Consider the following 20,693-nt stretch of genomic DNA (forward strand, 5'->3'; position numbering starts at 1 on the left):
CTCCACCCCCTTAGTACAGTGAGGTAGTGGAAACGTTCTCCCTCATCTCTGGTGTACATGCCCAGCCATCTCAGAACAGTGAGTTGGTGACCTGGCCTTCCTTAATCTATGAGAAACTGTCCAAACCCTCAGAGCAACAGGGTGTTGACCTCACTTTCTACAACCCTTGGGGAATGTGCATCACCCTCTCAGTAGCCTGGGGTGGCAAAAATCTCCCTGAACAGCAGGATCGAACATACACCATCTTCAAATGCCAGGGCAAACTTACTCTCACCATACGTATGGGTGGGATTCCTCTCTCAGCCCAAGGAAATATCTTAATTCCAGACTTCAGCTTCCATGGTTTTCCTCTTAAAGCCATTTCCCCTCCATCTCTCCTCTTTGTGTCCCTTTTAGTTCAGGCTGACAGTGGTTTTGTTTATACAGCTCTCTCAGAAAACTTGTTGGTTTAGCATGCAGGAAGCAGGGGTCCAAGCCATCAGACAGTAATAATTTCCACAAGTCTTTCCCTGATAATTGAATGTTCAATCCTGGCTTACAATTTCCAAGTTAATTGATCAAATGTGGCCCTAATTGTCTGTAGGCTTGGAATTTCTGGAATCAGTTTCTGGTTCCTTTGTGCTGAAGAATTTATCAGCTTATCTCTCTCATCCAGCATTTTGCTATAAGTTGCAGGGAGAAAGCAGGCTGCATTTTCCACATTTAGTCTGGAAATCTCATTGGATAAGTGTCCAATTTCATCATTTTAAAATTCTGCTTTCCAAATAATATTAGGACTCAATCTTGCTAAGTTCTGTGTAACTTTAAAACATGGATCGCCTTTCCTCCAGTTTCCAATAATAGTTTCATTAGTTCCTTCTAAGGCCTTATTGGAAATAACTTTAGGCTCCACATTCCTACCAACATTCTATTCAAAGCAATCTAGGCCATCTTTCAAGTATCTGACAGTTCCTCTAAAAAATACCCCTTAGCCATTTATAAACCATTCCAGCATTTTTGGTAATTGCATCAGGAAATACCCCACTCTGCTGTTAGCAAATTTTGCATTAGCACTCCTTTGGCTGACAAATAGAGCCTCCTTGCATTTTTTCCTTTAAATGATCTCTTCTAATGTGGCTCTTAAATTCCTCAATTCCAGCCAATTTTAATTGCTCATATAACTTCATGCACTTGGACAAGCCTAGCTCAGCATTGACCTACAGCATAGACAAAATTCTGACAAAAAGAAATTATCGCTTGCCTCAAGAATGTTGTGTGACTAGGCTGTAATTTCATAGGATTACATCAGAAAACCATGAAAATGATGTTATTGATTACCTAAAAGGCGTAGCATTAAAATTAAACAGAATATACTTTTTAAATTTCAGAACTGTGAATTTAAAAAGAAAATAGAAAATATTCTTTTGGGATCAAGTATCCATACCTAAAATGAAAATACATTGCTTGATTTCACTTTTGAAATAGTTTTTGTTCCATATGTTAAGATATACCTGAAAACTTTCATACTTTTAGTTTTAAAAAATATTGAATACTGATTGTAGGGTTTTGTTTGAGACAATTAGAAAGTTCTGGTAATGAATGTTGGTGAGGAAAGCACAACATTTTGCATGTGATTAATTCTACTCACTTGTGTGCTTTGACATGGTTGAGATTGGAAAGTTTGTTGCATTCATGCTACCACAATTTATAAAGAGTAGAGAGAGTGACAGTTAAATGCAACACATCAGAAGCGTATTTGGCTCAATGGATACATCATCCTCTACCACATGGGAAGTCCAAGGTTCAAACCCGGCGTCTCCTGACCCATGTGGTGGGTGAAGCTGGCCCATGCACAGTGCTGATGCACACTAGGAGGGCTGTGCCATACAGGGGTGTCCCCCGTGTAGGGGAGAGCTACGCACAGGGAGTGCACCCCATAAGGAGAGCCACCCATGCAAAAAAACTGTAGCCTGCCAAGGAGTGGGGCCGCACACACAGAGAGCTGACACAGCAAGATGACACAACCAAAAGAGACACAGATTCCTGGTGCCGCTGACAAGAATACAAGCGGACACAGAAGAACACACAGCGAATGGACATAGCAGACAACTGGGGGGGAGGGGAGAGAAATAAATAAAATTAATTAATGTAACACATTATCCTGGAATGGATCTAATAATAAAGTATTGCACATTCTATTCATGGAAAATCAGTAATGAAACTAGATTAATTTACTCTGGAAATCTCTAGTTTTGAAGTTCATGGGGTTTTACAGTTCTTAGAACAACAAAATTTGACATGAATAGACGTGAGATAGTATTTCCTATGTTTAGTAGTAATATATGCACACTTTTCAAAATGAAAATGTTTTTCTTTGAATGTATATTTTCAACACAAATATTTATATAAACTACATTGATGCCCACATCCTTTGAATGTTGGTTGGTTACAAGTCCTCTTAGAAATGAAGAGTAATAGAGATGTTCTTCCTGTGACTACTCTAGAATCCTTGCCTAGGACAAAATCCACAAAACCCGTGGGGAACGATATGAAGACTGATGTAGAGACTTTGAGGAGGAATTAAAGGGTACAGTCTGTTTTCCTTAATTGCGTCTGAATGATTTCTCTAATTTGAGCATAAAGATTGTGATACAGAAGGCATGACTTGATTAAAAGTATCTTCATTGTCATCTGAATTAATCAGGGTGTGTCTTCTAGGTTACAGGAGTGGTGACACAATCAACTGCATACAACAAGAGTCCTTCATGAAAATGGTCCTTTTTCTACAGTGAGAAGGGAACTCTTAGTACTGGACTAAGGGTGAAAGCCTCATCAGTGTCTTGTTTTCCTTGCATGTTTGATCTGTTTGGATTCTGGTAAGTAAAGAAGAGAATTTTAACCAGAAGGGACAGTCCTTATTTTGTAAATGATTTTGTTATTTGAACTGTAATTGTTGGATTTGATTCTGGGCACTTAGACCCAGGCAGTATGAGGTTCGGTTATGTTATTGTGGACATGCAGTTTTTCTGAATTCATGATTCATTTGTATTTCTTAAAGTGAAATTTCCTTAAAATCTTTCAGAGATTTGTTTTATGCAATTGCACCAGTAAAGGATAGACAAAGAAATAAATGTATACTGACAAATTACATGAGTGAACTGAAGGAAATAAACTGTATTTAGCCCTAGATCAGCATATTACTCCATGTTCTTTGTCCACACGTCATGGACAAGGCATGTAATTGGAGACAGATGTAAATACACTGAAGGGCATGAGAAATGTTCTGAATAGGTGTCTGTTGAAATGAGTAAGTGTCCAATATATTGGACTATGAGCATGAGGTGAGTTAGAGGCTAATGTTTTGATAGTAGAATCAGTTCCTGTATGGTAGGAGAACCTGGACAGGGGTCATAATTGTGTGAATAAACTATACGAAGAAGAAATTTGGGCAATAAGTTGGGAACTCTGATTATCAAAATGAAAGGTGACATTCCAGGTAAATCCTCATTGGAACACTTCAGGAATTTGAATTGTGAGACAGGCGGAAAAAATGGAAATTCTGGCTGTCTTTTTCTAGTCATGTAATTTTAAACATTACTAAAGATTTCTGAACCTCTGTTTCATTTGTTGAATGGGTAATTTAGACTTACTCAGCAGGGTTACTTTGAGGATGACATAACCAAATATGAAAGTGCTCTAATGATGATTGAGAGCATATACTTCTATTTCTTTCTGATGCAGGGAATTCTAAGGGCTAAAATTGCATGATGGGAGCTATTGATGTCTCCAAATGGAACAAGCCTTGAATTGATCAACCTCATAATGAAATACGTTCTTCAGTATCTTGGGTGATGTCCAAGTCCAGTGGGATAAGATTTAGAACTCAGTGTTGGTAAGTGATATCATTAGACACCTGTGTGGAAGAACCAAGATGATTTAGGGCAAGTGTACTCAAGGATAGATGCAAAGTAAAGCAGAAAGGGTGTGAAAGTCCAGGAAACTGGGATGGATGTTTCATAAGCCCAGGAATTCTATATGAGAAATTCTAGTTTGGTTACTCTGACAGTGGAGACCCAACGTTTTAAGACTCAGGGAGGGAATTGGAAATCTCTGAACACCATTGGCTAATGAATATATAAAACTCAATTATTTTCATGCTCTTTTCTGTACAATGAATCTAGGTATTCATACCTTCTTTGTTTTCCAGAGTAGCCAAGGCCTTCTTACTCTTGACTGGTGGAGAGGACGGTCCTCCCCCTATTTCTCTTGGAGCACACTTCATTTTCTTATTGATGGGGATGGGGTTACTTCCAAGTGAAGGGTTGGGATTCATGACAGGTAAGACTGGAAACTGGGGGCAAGACCAGATTTTCATAGCTTCTTTTTCCATTGTCAACTTTGTTTACCTAGGGCTTATTTCATGGAGTGAAAACCCAGAGGAAGTCAGTTATCAATTGAACTATTTACAGTGCAACCACCGGTGAGTAGGATATCCGACTGATATTACCACTGTGTTGTCAGCAGATGGGTTGGTTTCTCCTATTAGCATGGATATTATAAGCTCATTTAGGAGATATTTAATGATCTGAGGTGCAGTTACTTTGCCTAGGTCTCTGTGACAGTGGTGATAGGTTACAGATTCATCAGTAGGTAATTTCATTTCCAACATTACACAGATTTGTTCCAGACTCCATTAAGTCTCTGTATTCACTAGAGAGATTTTTTCTCAGTGAGCCCATTTCTTCATTGGAGTAGTAATGCACTCATTGATCATTTTAATCCCTGCATTTGGCTTTCACATGTATTAGTAGTTGAATATAGCTGATAGAGATGAGTAAGAGCAGAAGTTTGCAGTCAGTAGGATAACTGACATTTCAGCAGGTGAGTTCAAACAGCATATTGCTGCAGGTCCTCAGGTGAAGGGCTGTACATTGTTGAGAAGAGTAAGAGTTAGGGTTAGATAATAGAAGAGGAATAATTCATTTCTCGCAGTTTCTAATTCCTTAATGTATTGCTATTTATTTGCACATTTTGAAAACTTAAATAAAGATCATTAAAATTCTCCTTACCCACTTGTCCGAAAATGCCCAAATTCCACTTTTGTAGATAATCGTTCTTGAAACGTTATTGATTGAAGTAATTATAAGAAGTATTGTCTTGTATTTATTTTTCTTTAATTTTTTATTTTCACTTTTTAAAGATTTATTTTATTTATTTTTGTCCCCTTCCTGCCCATTGTCTGCTCTCTGTGTCCATTCACTGTGTGTTCTTCCGTGTCTGCTTGCATTGTGGCACTGGTAAACTGCATCTCTTTTTTGTTGCTTCATCTTGCTGTGTGAGCTCTCCATGTGTGCAGTGCCACTCCTGGGTGGGCTGTGCTTTTATCACGTGGGACGGTTCTCCTTGTGGGGTGCACACCTTGCGCTTGGGGTACTCCTACACATGTGCTCTCCTGCATGGCACCACACTCCTTGCATGCACTTGCAGCACTGCACATGGGCCAGCTGCAAACGGGTCAGGAGGCCCTCAGGATCAAACCCAGGACCCTCCATATGGTAGACAGACAATCTACCAGTTGAGCCATGTCTGCTTCCCTTGTCTTTTATTTTGGCATGCATTTAGGAGTACTCTAGTATTTAGAGTAAAATTTATGGCCCTTTGGAATTGTTGAATAACTTGAGAGACCATAGTGGATCAAGATACTTCCTGTACTATTGACCATACAGAGTGAGTAAAGATACAAGAGAGACAATGAACAGGGGTATTTGAAGGTCCCAAAGAGAGTGCAGGTCAGAAGGTCTTATTCCCCTGGATTAGTGAATTTGTTCAGTACATCATCTCAGGAGTCCGTGGTGTGTGCTGCTGAACTGTCTGTATGGTGAACACCTGGGTTATGTAGAGTTGGGTGCATCAGCGTCTATTGATCCAGAGTTTTGTATGATTCCTGTTTAGTGCAGCACAATGTTGGACTTTGCTGTAAGGTTCTCTGCCATTATAATGAATAATAGATCTCTGACTTATGTTTAGATTGGAAGCCCTTTACACATTAGCTCATTGGATCTTTTTTTTTAAAGGTTTATGTTTTATTTATTCTCTCCCTGTCATCCCCTCTCCCCCACAGTTGTCTGTTCTCTGTGTCCATTTGCTGTGTATTCTTTTGTGACCGCTTCTATCCTTATCAGGAGCACTGGGAATCTGTTTTTTTGTTGTTGTGTCATCTTGTGTCGGCTCTCCGTGTGTGCAGCACCATTCTTGGGCAGGCTGCACTTTCTTTTGCCATGGGCAGCTCTCCGTATGAGGTGCAGTACTTGTGCATGGGGCTCCTCTGCAAGGGGGACACCCCTGCATGGGAAAGCACTCCTCACGCACATCAGCACTGTGCGTGGGCCAGCCCCACACAGGTCAAGGAGGCCCGGGGTTTGAACCTCAGACCTCCCATGTGGTAGACAGATGCCCCATCCACTGGGCCAAGTCCGCTTCCCAACAACATCCTTAATTAGTGTGGTACATTTGTTACAATTCATGAACACATATTGGAGCATTGCCACTAAGTATGGATTCTACTTTTCAATATAGTTTAAGCTCCCTCCCACACATTTTTGTAATTTATGACAAAATATGTAATGGGCTGTATCCTTCACTGCAGCATCATTTAGGATGATTCCAGTGTCTAGAAAATGCCACCATATTACACCTATTTTTAAAAAATAGATTACATAAACTTTACCTAAATGTGATATTCTTATATAATGGAGTTTTAATTCAATGTGTCTCTGTGTCTCTGGGTGTGAAAAGCAGGTGGCCATTCAGCAATGAGAATGATCTGACTTGAAACTCAAAGTCAGTATGAGATTTCTGAAAAGTCGCCCCTTTGTCATTGTGTCCTCTCAAACATCCTTCTCTGCCCTCTCTGAATCCTTATGTCCATGATGTTTATAGGAGTTAGTGAACTTGAAAGATTTAATTATAGACTTCACTCAAGAAGAATGGGCCTTGCTGGACACATCTCAGAGAAAGCTGTTCAGAGATGTGATGCTGGAGAATATCAGTCATCTGATCTCAATGGGTGAGTCTCTCAAATTAATCTATCTATATCAGTTTCTATTATTTTCTCAAGAAGTGTCTAGAACTACTTGTCCATATTGTTTGTATATTATTTTATATTTTAATTTTAAACTTTATATACATAATATGTTTTACTATTTTATAACATGCACAAATACCTAAAAGAAATTTGTTTCTTATTACATCTAGTTTTTCACACAACTAGATTGTAATCATCTTCAACACAAATATCATGTCTTTCTTCTACTCAGTGTCCAACACGAAGAGCAGTGCTGGGAATTCAGTCATTAGTTTCTTACAGAATATGTGTGTTAAATATATGTATATTAATGTTCTACTCAAGGGATTTAGCATGGATTCAGATTATATTCATAAAAACAATATGCATTTCCTTTTACACATTATTCTAGGGAGCTTATGTTATAGTGTTCTTTTTGAAAATAATGAACCATTGTAGAAACCTAGAATTTCTCCTTGCTTGAAAATATAAAGAGTTCTCCAGGGTGTCTTTGAACTTGGGCATCAATAATCAAAAGTCCTCACTGTATTTGGGTAGTAGGTTAATATTAAGAGTTAATCCTTTAATGGTGAAAATTGTCGGTGTTCTCTATTGCAGGTTCTTTTCCCTTGACTGACCTTCAATGTTTATCTTATTTTTCTTCAGTCACTAAAGTGGTTTAAAGCTGTTCATACCACCAAAAACATGTTCTTAAATTGAATGCATTCCTCTTCATATGAACATTGTACATAAGATCTTCTGATGAGGTTATTTCAGTTAAGGTGTGTCCCAACTTTGTCAAGATGAGTATTAATCGTGAGTTCTTTATAAGAGAATGACATTCAGACAGAGAGAAAGCTGAGGGAAGTAACAGGCTGAAATCAGTAAAACCCAGAGGAGAAGAAGTAGACCAAGAGATGCCATGTGCCTTGCCAAATGACCACCTCAGGACCAGTTGTTGCCAGCAGCCAACCGAGAATGCCACAGTCTTGGGGGAAAAGCCTTGCCTTGATGATGCCTGGATTTGGTCATCTTCCCACCCTCAGAACCATAATGTGATACATTTCCATTTTTTCAGCCAACCCATCTCAGGTTATTTGCTTAAGCAGCCTTGGAAACTAAAACAAAATTTTGAACCACGAGTGTGAGATGCTACTGTTGCAAATGTCAAAAATGTGGAAAGAGCTTTTGAATTAGTTAATAGGTAGAGGCTTGAAGAAGTGCAAGTGCTTTTTTAGAAAAGACCTAGATTGCTTTGAAGAGATCATTGGTAGAAGTATGGATGCTAAAGAGTCTCCCAATGAAGACTTAGAAGGAAGTAATGAATTGGAAGCTTTAGGAAATGAGATATTTGTTTTAAAGGGGCAGAGAAGTTGGCACAATTGAGTTTTGAAGTCAAATGGAAGGCAGACTTTTAAAGTGGTAAAGTTTTACATTTTGCTGAGGCTATTTCCAAACTAAATGTGAAAAGAGTAGCCCGGTTTCTCTTTGTAGCTTATAGGAAAATGTCAGAGGAATAGGATATGGTTTGAAAAATTCCGAGATTCTGGGACTTGAGTCCTCAGAGAAGAGTGCTCTATGTTAGGATTTAACTGAACATGGAATAAAATAAATCATCAATTTCTGTGTAAGTCAGTATTAGAAGAGCAGTCATCTAGGAAAGATCCGTGGAAAGTTTCCTCTAAGAAGGTTTGGATCTCTGTGTACCATATACAAACAGACAGGTTTTTTGCAAGATGTGTATGAATGGAACCACTGTGAGCTGATATTAAAATGGACAGAAAAGGGACCTGTTAAAGGAAAAATCAAGGTCAGAGCCATGGAAGCTACAGTCTGGACTGTAGACATGTTATCAAGGCAAAAGAGCAGGCCCACCCATTTATGTGGAAAGGGTGAGTCTGCCCCATGCTCAGAGTTGGCCAGCTCTCTGCCCTGTTGTTCATGAAGACTGCTGCCACCCTAATGTTCTGGATGGCTGGAACCTGTGCTCGTGGAATTGTGGAGTTTGGCCACTACCCCACTGTTCTGAGAGGGTTGTGCCTTTTCCCTAGGAATTCAGAGTCTGGCCACCATGCCAGTGTTAACAGAGAGTGGGGCCTTCATGCCATGGTTTGGAGAGAACATGGCTGCCGTTGTGTCATTGGTAAGCTTCACAGGTATGAACCCTTGTCTTCCAAATAGATACTTGGGAGTAGAATGAATTAGGAATTCAGTACAGCCTCTTAACTGTAGGTATGTTGATCTTAAGTGTTAACCAAGAATAAGTGGGTGATAGTTTGCAGTTAGGGAAAAATTAACTCAAACACAAATGTATAACCTGGGTTTTTTATAGATATAATTGCATAAACACTCTTCTTATGATTAATATTTAAAACATTATAAAGTCTTCCAAAGTTGATTAGATAGTTCTGCAATTGAGATGCAAAAGAAGAGAAGATCTCTGTGCATGCAGGAGATTAACTTGATATTCCAACTAACATAAGGAAGATTTTATTTGGAGACTGTCACTAAATGATTGGTCTAGGATTCATATGTATATGAATGGATTTTTGTAAAATCTGTGGTCTCTTACCTACTTCCCTGAAGCAGAAATCTCATACTCAATAGAATGGCATTACATGTAATGAATTGCGAGATTTTACTCACAAATCCAGAGTGAATAAACATATGTCTTTTACTCAAAAGGTCAAGAAACTCTACTTCAGCAGTCTATTTGGAAAATCTCTCAGTGACAAGTCATCTTCTAATCTACAAAAGCAAAATCACCAAAGAAGAAAGTCATATGAATGTCATCTATGTGGGAAAGCCTTCCATAGATGTTTTGGCCTGAGGCAGCATAAGAGGGCTCACACTGGAGAGAAACCCTACAAATGCCATGTATGTGGGAAATCCTATGCTTACTCATCTGGTCTGAGACAACATGAGAGGACTCACACTGGAGAGAAACCATATGAATGTCTTATATGTGGAAAAGCCTTCATCATCTCTTCTGAGAAAACATAAGAGGACTCATACTGGTGAGAAACCCTATGAATGTCATATATGTGGAAAAGCCTTCACCTCTTATGTCTTCAGAAGACATGAGAGGACTCACACTAGAGAGAAACCACATAACTGTCTCTCATGTAGGAAAGCCTTCTGTTATCGTTCTGGCCTGAAAGAACACGAGAAGTCATGCTAGAGAGAAACACTATGAATCTCATACCTATGGGAAAGCCTTCAACTCATTTACTTTCCTGAAAAAACATGAGAGGTCACACAGAGAGAAATCCAGTGAGTGTTGTGTATGTGGGAAATCCTTCACCCATTTTTCTGCCCAGAGAAAACATGAGAGGACTCACACTGGAAAGAAACCATATGAATGTCACCTATGTGGGAAAGCTTTCCATCATTGTTTTTCCCTGAAAGAACATGAGAGATCTCACACTGGAGAAAAACCATATGAATGTCTTATATATGGGAAAGCTTTCACTTGGTCTTCTGTCTTGAGAAGACATGAAAGAACTCACACTGGAGAGAAACCCTATGAATGTCTTGTATGTAGGAAAGCCTTTACTCATTCTTCTGCCCTTAGACGACATGAGAAATATCACACTGGAAAAATACTGTAGGAATAGCATCTGTTTGGGGAAACTTTAGGGTAATTTTGTAACCTTAGGTAACATGAGAGAACTGAAACTAGAGAAGAACCCTATGACTGCCATACACCTGAAAGGCTTTGGTCAGTGTTCTAATCTTACCTTACAAGAGAGAACTCATACTTTAGATGTTTTGATTATGGAAGGTAGTTCAGTCTTCAACTTAACCTTTAAACATACTAAAGAACTCAAATATTGAAGAAACTGTGTTTATGATCAATCTTTCAGAGCCTTTAGTCATTCTGCCTACTCCATCAATTTAAGCCAGTTCATCCTGGAGCAAATTGATAGAAATGCCACCTTTGTAGGAAAGCGTGTAGAAGATATTGTGTAGACATACAATACTAGACAACTCATAAATGTAATGAAATTGGAGGAGTCTTCATCCACTGCTCCAACTCGTAGAGAAACATTTTTTACAAGATGAAACCCCTTGATTGAGTGCCAGATAATTTATGGTGAAGATGGTATTCATGAAAAACCACACAAAATCATTTATTCATACATTAACATATGAGGGCAAGTGAGAATTCACACTGTATACAACTCTTACCAGTGCCACAAGTGAAGACATGCCTTCAGTGATCAGTCATTCCTGAGCATTAATATTCTTATGCTGAGGTAACAATCCTGAAGTCATTTAGGAAAGTCTTCAGCTGGATTTCCCATCAGAACATTCAGTGGAAAGTAAAGTGCTTTATATAGGCCATTTAACATACAATTCAGAAAATAGTCAAGGGCTTGAACAAGTCTCAATATTTAAATTAAGTGGGATAGCAATATAGAACTGTGAAATAACAAAGGTATACTGAATGATGGATATAAAGTGAAATTGATTCAAGGGATCAGTATATGCATATATCCAAGCAAGAGATCTTGTTGCTGAAAATATTTTTATGTTAGGTTACATTTTACTTTTGTTTTTCTGCAGTTCTAAACACAAAAGACTTGCATCAAGCTGAAAATCACTTTGAATGTTAAACATTTAGAACACAAATTTATGATTTTTATCTATTACCTTAGTATTCTAAGATGTGCTTTTGGCAAGGTTAAAAACAGTCATGCATAAACACTTTAGAAGTAATGTCTATGGTATATACATACTCCTTTTGAAGTATCATTTACTATTGCCCTCACACTTTAAAAAGGAATTGTAAATGAAACTAAATATAATGAAACATGTCAGTCATGTGAATTGTGGGTTCATTGGTTAGAGAAGTCCCCAGAAAGCAGAATCTGTTAGTGTGTCATTCTATGCATTAGTATTTTATTATAAAAAGGCTTTTCCAACAAGAACATAGAAATAACATCAAGCAAGCACATGAAATTACATTCAAGACATAGGGAGTGTCCCATTTTCAGAATGTACAGTTTTCAGGAGGATGGCATCTGTATAATCTCCAGTTTAAATTAGGTGGCCTGTAAATACCACTTTAGTCCAGATCAGAAACCACCCCTGGGGAGTGCTGTGGGGAGTACATTCCATTCGAGAAGTAGAAAGCAGTTGGATGTATTGCGATTGGGTTTTGTCTTTGTAGCTTCAAGAGAGAACTTCCTAGTTCTCCATTCCCTCAAAGCTGTGCATTCCCCAACATACTTTCCAATGCCTTGTTTTCCTTACACTGTACTGTTCAGTGCCCCAATACCTTTAGATGGGGTCACCACCCAGTTATTCTTCCAGATGGCCTTCATGTTGTTGTTCTTTGAGTTCTCCATTTCATCGTCTTCTCACCCCATTGTTGTGGGGAGTGAATTGTTCCTATTAGGTCATTTTTTGCTATAGTGAGGTACCTAGGTCTGCCTGGAATCCATTCAGATATCTGAACACTTTGCAGAAGTGTCTCTACAATCAACATTATGCATGAGAATTGCTGTGCCATATCCAGATTATCTACAATGGTTTTCTCTATGACAAAACTCATCTCATTTTAGTTTTACAAGTTTCCTCCATGAACCAAGTCATACCATCAGTAGGAATGACTTTTGTCATCCACTATATTGACTTCACTGCAGACACCTGGATTTTTTTTGCCATTTGAGCACCTGTATCTTAAGAGACTGATGAAGGTGTGCACCCCTCCTTTCCCATCCATCCTAATGCCAATAAAGGACTTATGATCCCTAGTGGGATCCTGGAATCCTTAGCTCCATCCCTAAGCGTTCTTTTAAAGGGAGTAAGAGCAGGGTACAAGTGATGCGAGCATCCTTCCTATCTGACTCATTAGAGTCAGAAGTGTCTTCCTCACTGACCTGTACCATGTACAAGGAAGCCTTAGCAAACTGTATTTTCCTCTTTTCTGGGGTGCATCAAGGGCTCATTGGGCAACTCTGCAGAATTCTATGCTTTTCCAGTTCTGAGAGTACTGAGATCAGATCAGTGATAGGTTGGCTCAAAGGGAAGGTGGTGTAAAACTGAAAGAAATAAAAGACGGAGAAAGACACAAGATAGGAGATAAAGATGAACCAGGGGACTCACAGCTTCTGGAACTGAGAACCTTGACCCTAGTTTCCACATCGTATTGTTTGGAAACTACCGAGCAGCTGTTTGCTATCAGAACTGCAACATCATCTACAATAGGGAATAACAGGAACATCTGCAATAAGGCAACATCTACAATAGAACAGGTGAAACTTTTCCCACATTTCCCCCTTTTTGTTTTTGCTAAGTTCTATGCAAATGATGTTTTACTGATGAACAGAGCTTCCTGTATGATATTTTCACTTTTACATTTGAACAATACTCATTAAATTTTTTCTCAATACATTCAACAAGGTACATTTATATATCACTTACAGTTCATCAAATCACCTAAGTACAAAATGTTTCATTATTAAATTTCTGATTACTATTCAAGCGTTTTATACATAATCCATAACTGCAACAATGAACAATAAGACTTCAACCTAGAAGACATTTAATGACTAGACTTTCATTACTCATGGGCTTAATATTCCCCACCAGCAAGGCTATATAGGCCAGTACTTGATCAAAAGCATCTCATCTTCCCCAGTTTGTATAGTGCTGTTAGCATCTTCACTGGACCTGGGGCCACAACCAATTCAGAGGCTAAGTCAATATCTACCTTCTCCCTCTATGTTTTGAAGCAGCCTGCAGAGGTCCTCCTACTCCCCTGAAGGACCTTTCCTAATTAACACATCTTAGGGATAAGAGTTTTTAGTATTCCAACAATATACAAATTCTATTAACATAAGAAAACATTGTACTCTATCAATTATAGCAGAGAGTATACTTTTATCTTACCCAACATTTAAGAATTTGATAGAGTAGCAGGGACCCTATAGCTTGTCCCAATTTTTTTGCCTATTCCAGGCCCTTAAGATACCATTATCTCTGATGTTAGTAGGGTCACTGCCACAGGTTTTTTCTATGCAGCTAGTTTGATTGCCATCAGGCCAGGGCAAAAAGCATTGAAGAACTGCAAAAGTCCATTGCTGACCTTTTCGCACAGTTGTACTTTTTGTATTCATTCAGGCTTGTTTTAGTTTTGCAAAACACATTATCTCACTGAATGCTACCATGATACTTTTACAATTTCCTCTATGCATACTAGTTCTGTCCCACATATCTCCATATTAACAATTTTATTCTAGGAAAAAATACACCTTATAACATTTCAGTTAGCATTCCCACAAACTTTTTACCTTTTGCAATATTCACTTAACTTTTATATTGTTCATTTTATCCTTCTTTTTCTTTTCTCTTTTCCTTTCTTGTTCTTTTTTCCCTTTTCTCTTTTTTTCCTTCCTTTTTCTTTTTCCCTTCCTTTCTCATTTTTCTTTTTTTCTTTTTACCTCTTTTTCTTTTTTGAACAATTACACACACTGAAACATACAACACACACACTGATATTGAACAAACAAAAGCAGTTCCAAATCTATTAATCTAGAATTTCTTCATTGCTTCCTTTTATAATTCAACATTTCTTTTCCAGTTTTCCTCCTCTCAATTTTCTTCTTAATCTCTTTCTGCCCCAAGCTGTACTTGCTTTATGATGCCATGCTTGAACAAGTTCTATAGTTTAAATACTTTGCTGTAGAGCCTTTCTAGTCTTCAGAATGAGACCCAGCCTTGCAGTTTCCAGCATCCGTCTCTCCATCTGCATAACCGAAGGTTCTGGATTCCACAGGAACTTTCGTCGTCTCTTGGCATTCATGGCACGGCTCCATCCGTGTATCTGGCACCCACACAGGATGCTCTCTGTCTCTTGGGGAAATACAAGCAAACCCTTGAGGACTTCAGAGGCTTTACAAATCACTCAGGGCTCTGCGCCATTACACTAACTTGTATTTCACTTGAGGCATTCCTTCTTCCCTTTGGGTCCCTGTTCAGCACCAGTTGCTGTAAGCCTTCTTCCCTTCATGCCCCATGTTGGATGCCAGTTGCTGAGATCAGCTCAATGATTGGTTGGCTTAAAGGGAAGGTGGAATAAAACTTAAATAAAAGAGAAAAACAGGAGAGAAGATAAAGATGGGGCCTGGGGACTCACAGCTTCTGGAACTGAGAGCCTCGACCCTAGTTTCTGCATCATATTGTTTGGAAACTACCAAGCAGCTGTTTGCTGTCAGAACTGCAACATCATCTACAATACGGAGTAACTGCAACATCTGCAGTACGGCAACATCTACAATAGAACAGGTGAAACTTTTTCCCACATGAGAGCCCTCTTTCTCTTTTTTGGCTTTTAGTAGGGCATTACTCTCAATTAAAGGGACCACCTTCTGCCCCTAACAGCAGTTTTTCTTTAGGGATCACATCTTCTGATTTGTCTCCACACTGCTTTGCTTTGATAAAGCCACATTGCTCTCCTTAATGGGCCAGCCCTGCCCCCTCAGTTTTCTTCTCTTGGTAGTTCTTTGTGTTCCCTCTTTGGCCCTTCTGGCACAGTTTCCCATTCCCTCCTTCTGGGCCACTTCATTGAAAATGGCAGATGCTGGGCTTCTGATTCCAGGCCAAAACAGAACAGTGTTGTGGATATTTTCTACCATTTTGCCCATTATTCTCACTGAAATTTAGATACAGGGCTATGTCCCAGGGCAGGCCTTGTTTCATTAATGCCTCCAATGCCCTCCCCACCGCATCCATATCCTGACCATAAGTGGGATGGTGTAGCCAGTTGTTTTTCCTTTACCTATAGTGAATTTATTGCCTCATGAACAGTCTTTTAGGGGATTTTTCTTTTTTGGACATTTGCTACAGTTACAATTATCATTTTCATGCTCTCAGCCTCTGACGCTGAGTAGATGCATTTGTCTTCATCTCTTTTTTTTTTTTTTTTTTTTTTGGTTGTCCTGCTATAAGCATTTCTCTCTTCCATTTCAACTGTTCTGTTTGCTGTGTCACTTATTCTATCATTTCAAGACTACTGTTGTATGCCTCTAATGTGGCTTTGATATCACTTTCCCATGAGCTCTGTTACTTTTCAGCTTTTCACATTCTTTGTTCTTGCTTTCTTCTTGATGCTTTTTACCTCTTTAGTCATATTGGCTTTCATCTTATTACTTTGATTTTGGAAATTTGTGTGCATTTCATTGGCTGGTTGTCCGAATTCCTGCATCTCCTCTGGGCTTTTGATATATTCCTTTTCTTGGGCCATTTTTTTCCATTTTCTTAGTATGCCTTGTAATTTTTTCCTGGTGTCTAGACATCTGATTAGGATGATGAGTGTACTTGTGTGCTCAATTTCTCTTTTGTAGAGATCAGAAGGAGACTTGCATCTTGCCATTCTTTGATTCTTGGTTCAACAAATAGATAAATAGGACTTTCTCAAAATTAAACACTTGCATGTCAAGGAACTTTGTCAAAAGGCTGAAAAGTCAGCTGACTACATTCCATGAAAACATTTGATAATCACATATCCAGTAAGGGTTTAATATCCATGATATGTAAAGAGCTCATACAACTCAACAATAAAAAGACAAACTACCCAATTAAAAAATGTGTTCAACATTTGAAAAGGCAACTGTCCATAGATGTTCAAGTTGTGAAAAAACACATGAAAAAGTTTTCAGCCTCACAAGCAATTATGAAAATTCAAATGAAAAAGTACAATGTAATATCATTTCACTTATTAGTTTGGCCACTCTTTTAAAAATTGGAAAACTGTGAATGTTGGAGAGGATGTGGAGAGATAGGAATGCTTATTCACTGTTGGTGGGATTGTAGAATGGTATAGCCACTGTGGAGGAATGGCATGTCCTAATAAATTTGGATATAGACTTGGCCATGTTACCCAACAGTGTCATTACTACATATATACCCACAAGAACTGAAAACAGTGACATGAACAGACATCAGCACACCACTGTTCATAACGGCATTATTAATGATTGCCAAAGTTTGGAAACAACCCAGATGTCCATCAGCTATGCTATATACACATGGTGGAATATTATGTAACTGTAAAAAGCAAAGTCAAAGCATATAACAACATGGATGAACTTGGAGTACATTATGTTAGTGATGCAAGCCAGATACAAAAGGCCAAATACTACATGAATGTACTATGATGAACAATATATCAGGTAATCTTGTGGATTTAGTAACTTGAATATGGGTTACCAGAAAATAGAAGGAGTTAGAGAATGAAAAGCTGAGGATTAACTTGTACAGAATTGTTAAGAAGGATGTATGTTAATTGGAGATGAATAGAAAAGTTCAAAGCCCAATATAATGTTTGTAACTAGCAGTACTATTATGTGCAGTATGAAAGTGGTTTAAAGGGAACATTTAAGGTCATATGTATTACTAAAAGGAAAGCTAAAAACTATAGAACATGGGACTGTATAGCATAGGAAAACCACATGTGAAATAGGATGTGGGTAAAATTACATATATGGGGCCATACTTCTCTGAAACTGAACAAATGTATGTTATTTTTGTTTCTTTTTACTTCTTTCTTTTACAAATGTAAATACTGCAAGATGTTACTAGCAGGGGGAAAAATGTATGCTAAGTGAAAGAAAACTGACACAAAGTATTACATGTTGTATGGTTCTATTTCTATAAAGCATAAATGTAAATCAATTTGTAGGGCTGAAATTAGATTAGCATTTTCACAGGCCTGGGGAAGAACTGCTAAAGGGGAGGGGGTTTTCTTCCTGGAGTAATGAAATTGTTCTAAAATTTTTTTTGGTGATGAATGCATAAAATTTTGTATACTAAAATCCATTTGGATAGATCATATGTTATTTAAATATGTCAAGAAAACTGCATAATAAATAATTGCACAGGAAAAACCATAAGTAGCAGCTATGTACAGCTGGTGAAACAGATTGAGAGGTAAAGTAATTTCTTTTTTCTCTTTTTTTGTTTATTATAATTGAACTAAAGAAAATGCTCTGATAATGATTGAAGTGATGAATGTACACCTGTGTGATTGTATCAAATACCATTGATTGTGTACTTTGGATAAACTGTAAGCTTTATTAATACGTATCAATGAAACTGACTTGTTTAAAAGATAGTTTGCAGCCAGGAGCTCAGTGGTTAGCCTCCACAGGAGACAACTGAATCTATAATGCCCCCCTCTTTGAGTAGATATAATAACCAAGCCATGTGAAGCTCCCCTGTCTTTTGCCCATATCTTGTCTTTTAATTAATGTATTTCACTTTCAGGAAAATACCTCATTTTGAAAGTTCCATTTTAACCAATGACAGGGTGATTCTATGTTAAACCTAACTTTTGACCTGAAAACAGCCTGGACTTGGTGCAGTTCCCACAAAGGATCTGAAACTCCCCTTGGCAGTCATTTCAAACCCTTGAGACATGGTGGAGCAGGTGGCTTGGGTGTGTACAGGTGGCCAGCAGCCAGGGTAGTTTCCTTAATCTTCCTAGGATCCACCTCCTCATCTCTGCCCATCTCCCACAGCATTTTCTCATTGTTGACATAGAGATTGCTTGCATCTCAGTTGTACTCATGCATCTAGAGGGAGGCCAGCATCTTAGTCCATTACACCCTAGAGAGTTGGCAACACCCAGGGATGACTACTGCCATGCTGTGGAGTGCCTCTACCATGCTGTGGAGTGCTTTGTTGGCACACAGAGTGTTGGGGCAAGATATCTATTACCATGTGTAGCAGTCTGATAGAGTTATGAATTCCAAAAATAGATATTGGATTATGCTTATAATCTGATCTGTACCTGAGCATGATTGAGTTATGATTAGGGCATTCAGTCCCCACCCCTTGGTGGGTGGGGCTCATAGATAAAAGGCATGGCAAAGGACAGAGTTGAGGGTTTTTGAGGTTGGAGTTTGATGCTGAAGTCTTAAGCTGGAGCCCCAGGAAGTAAGCTCACAGAGGCAAGAGAAGCAAGCCCCAAGAAGAAAGAAACCTTGAACCCAGAGAAAAGCAAGACCCAGGAATGTAGGAACCCAGGAAGCCTGAACCCTTGCAGATGTCAGCAGCCATCTTGTTCCAAATAGATTTTGGTGAGGGAAGTAAATATGCTTTATGGCCTGGTATCTGTAAGCTCCTACCCCAAATAAATACCTTTTATAAAAATCACCCAGTTTCTGGTATTTTGCATCAGCACCCCTTTGACAAATACACCACCTATATGGAAGGAGACTCACCACATGGAAGATAACAAGAGTCCATGCAGTTATTGGGGTGGGGTCACCAAGAAAACCCATGACTTACTCAGGCATTGGATGGACCACCAGTTTCTCCCAATGTGAAGAAACAGCAGGTTCAGCTTAGTGGGAATTGCTCCCCTATAGCCAGTGAGTCCCAATCCAAAGCTGATGCAGGGAAATGGTCTATGGACACCCCTCTTGTGTATAGTGCATAGTCGGCAATGGACCTGGCTATCTCCCCACCAGAACAGATGTAACCCCAAGGGTACAGCAGGTGTTATAAAGTAATGCATATACTCAGCCAAGCAGTCTCCAGTGAATGTTGACAGAATGCTCTATGCAAATAGGGAATGAAAGTGTCATCAGGCCACCATTTGCTAGGGAATCTCTTTTATCTCTAGGAACTCCTGACAAGTCCATACTTACAACCCAATCCCATGAGCCAGGCTACTACATCTCCTAAGCACAGGGTTTATTGGTGGGTCTCAGGGAAAGGTGACAATCCTCAAACTGTCCCATTTCACATTATATACATATATACATATATATATGTATATATATATATATATGTATATTTTTCCCCCCCAAAGCAGAAAGTGTTTCTTGGATAGACTGTCAGTGGGATGTGGCCATCAGCCAGCAAACCCATCAAAATATATAATATACTTCAAAAATGTGGACTTTAGCATAGTTGTAATAAATCCTTTCTATTTGATCCACAACTTCTGATCAAATATAAAGAGGTAAAACCCAGAACTGGAAAAAAAAAAAAGCACCAAGTATTGTTTAGTTAGGATTTGTATCCTAGAAGTCAAATTCCTGATGTGGGATGTGTATAGAAAAGGATAAAAATGGAATAAGAAACTTGAGGTAGTTACAAACACCCCAAGGTTAAAGCTTAGCTTCACATAACATGGTGTAATTGAAGCATTACTAGACTGGTGCCAATAACCTAGACTCCATTTCTGTCTGCTGTAACTGGTTATGTGACCTTGGGCTACCAATGCCCTAGGTTTTTATTTCTACAAGAACCTTACAAAACTAGGTTGTGTAACCTTACATAACAAATAGTGTCAAGTGAAACCTTACAACACACAAAAACAACAAATAAAACCCTAGAGTAGAAAGAAAAGCTAACCAATCAAACCCGTCCAGATAAACAGATACCTAGATGCAAAAAATTACAAGCTATACTAAGAAACAGGAAGACATGACCCAGTCTAATGAACAAACAAAAACAAACTAGACATGGCCCAGTCTAATGAACAAACTAAGGAGATGCAGAACATGGAACAACTAATAAAAGATGTCCAAACAAATATCATGAATCAACCTAAGTGAAGGAAGAGATTATGGATATTAAGAAGAAATTGGGAAAAAATACTGAAGAAATATAAATACATTAAAAGATATGA

General features: G+C 38.6%; 1 long non-coding RNA gene across 4 annotated transcripts in view; it reads left to right on the top strand.

The window, feature by feature from the left end:
- Positions 1-19,207, top strand: part of LOC131274938 (uncharacterized) — a 65,206-nt gene extending 45,999 nt beyond the window's left edge. Inside the window, exons 3-9 of one of the 4 annotated variants that reach the window (XR_009182256.1) lie at positions 2,698-2,855; positions 3,721-3,871; positions 4,187-4,317; positions 4,390-4,459; positions 6,919-7,045; positions 9,094-9,198; positions 9,728-19,207. This is a non-coding gene — a long non-coding RNA (uncharacterized lncRNA). Of the gene's footprint in view, positions 1-2,483; positions 2,567-2,697; positions 2,856-3,720; positions 3,872-4,186; positions 4,318-4,389; positions 4,460-6,918; positions 7,046-7,660; positions 9,199-9,727 lie in introns of all 4 variants that reach the window. The other 3 variants (XR_011646731.1, XR_009182257.1, XR_009182255.2) reach the window with 3 other exon arrangements.
- Positions 19,208-20,693: the final 1,486 nt, after the last annotated feature.

The sequence above is a fragment of the Dasypus novemcinctus genome, chromosome 21, assembly GCF_030445035.2.
Source record: "Dasypus novemcinctus isolate mDasNov1 chromosome 21, mDasNov1.1.hap2, whole genome shotgun sequence".
Taxonomy (NCBI): domain Eukaryota; kingdom Metazoa; phylum Chordata; class Mammalia; order Cingulata; family Dasypodidae; genus Dasypus; species Dasypus novemcinctus.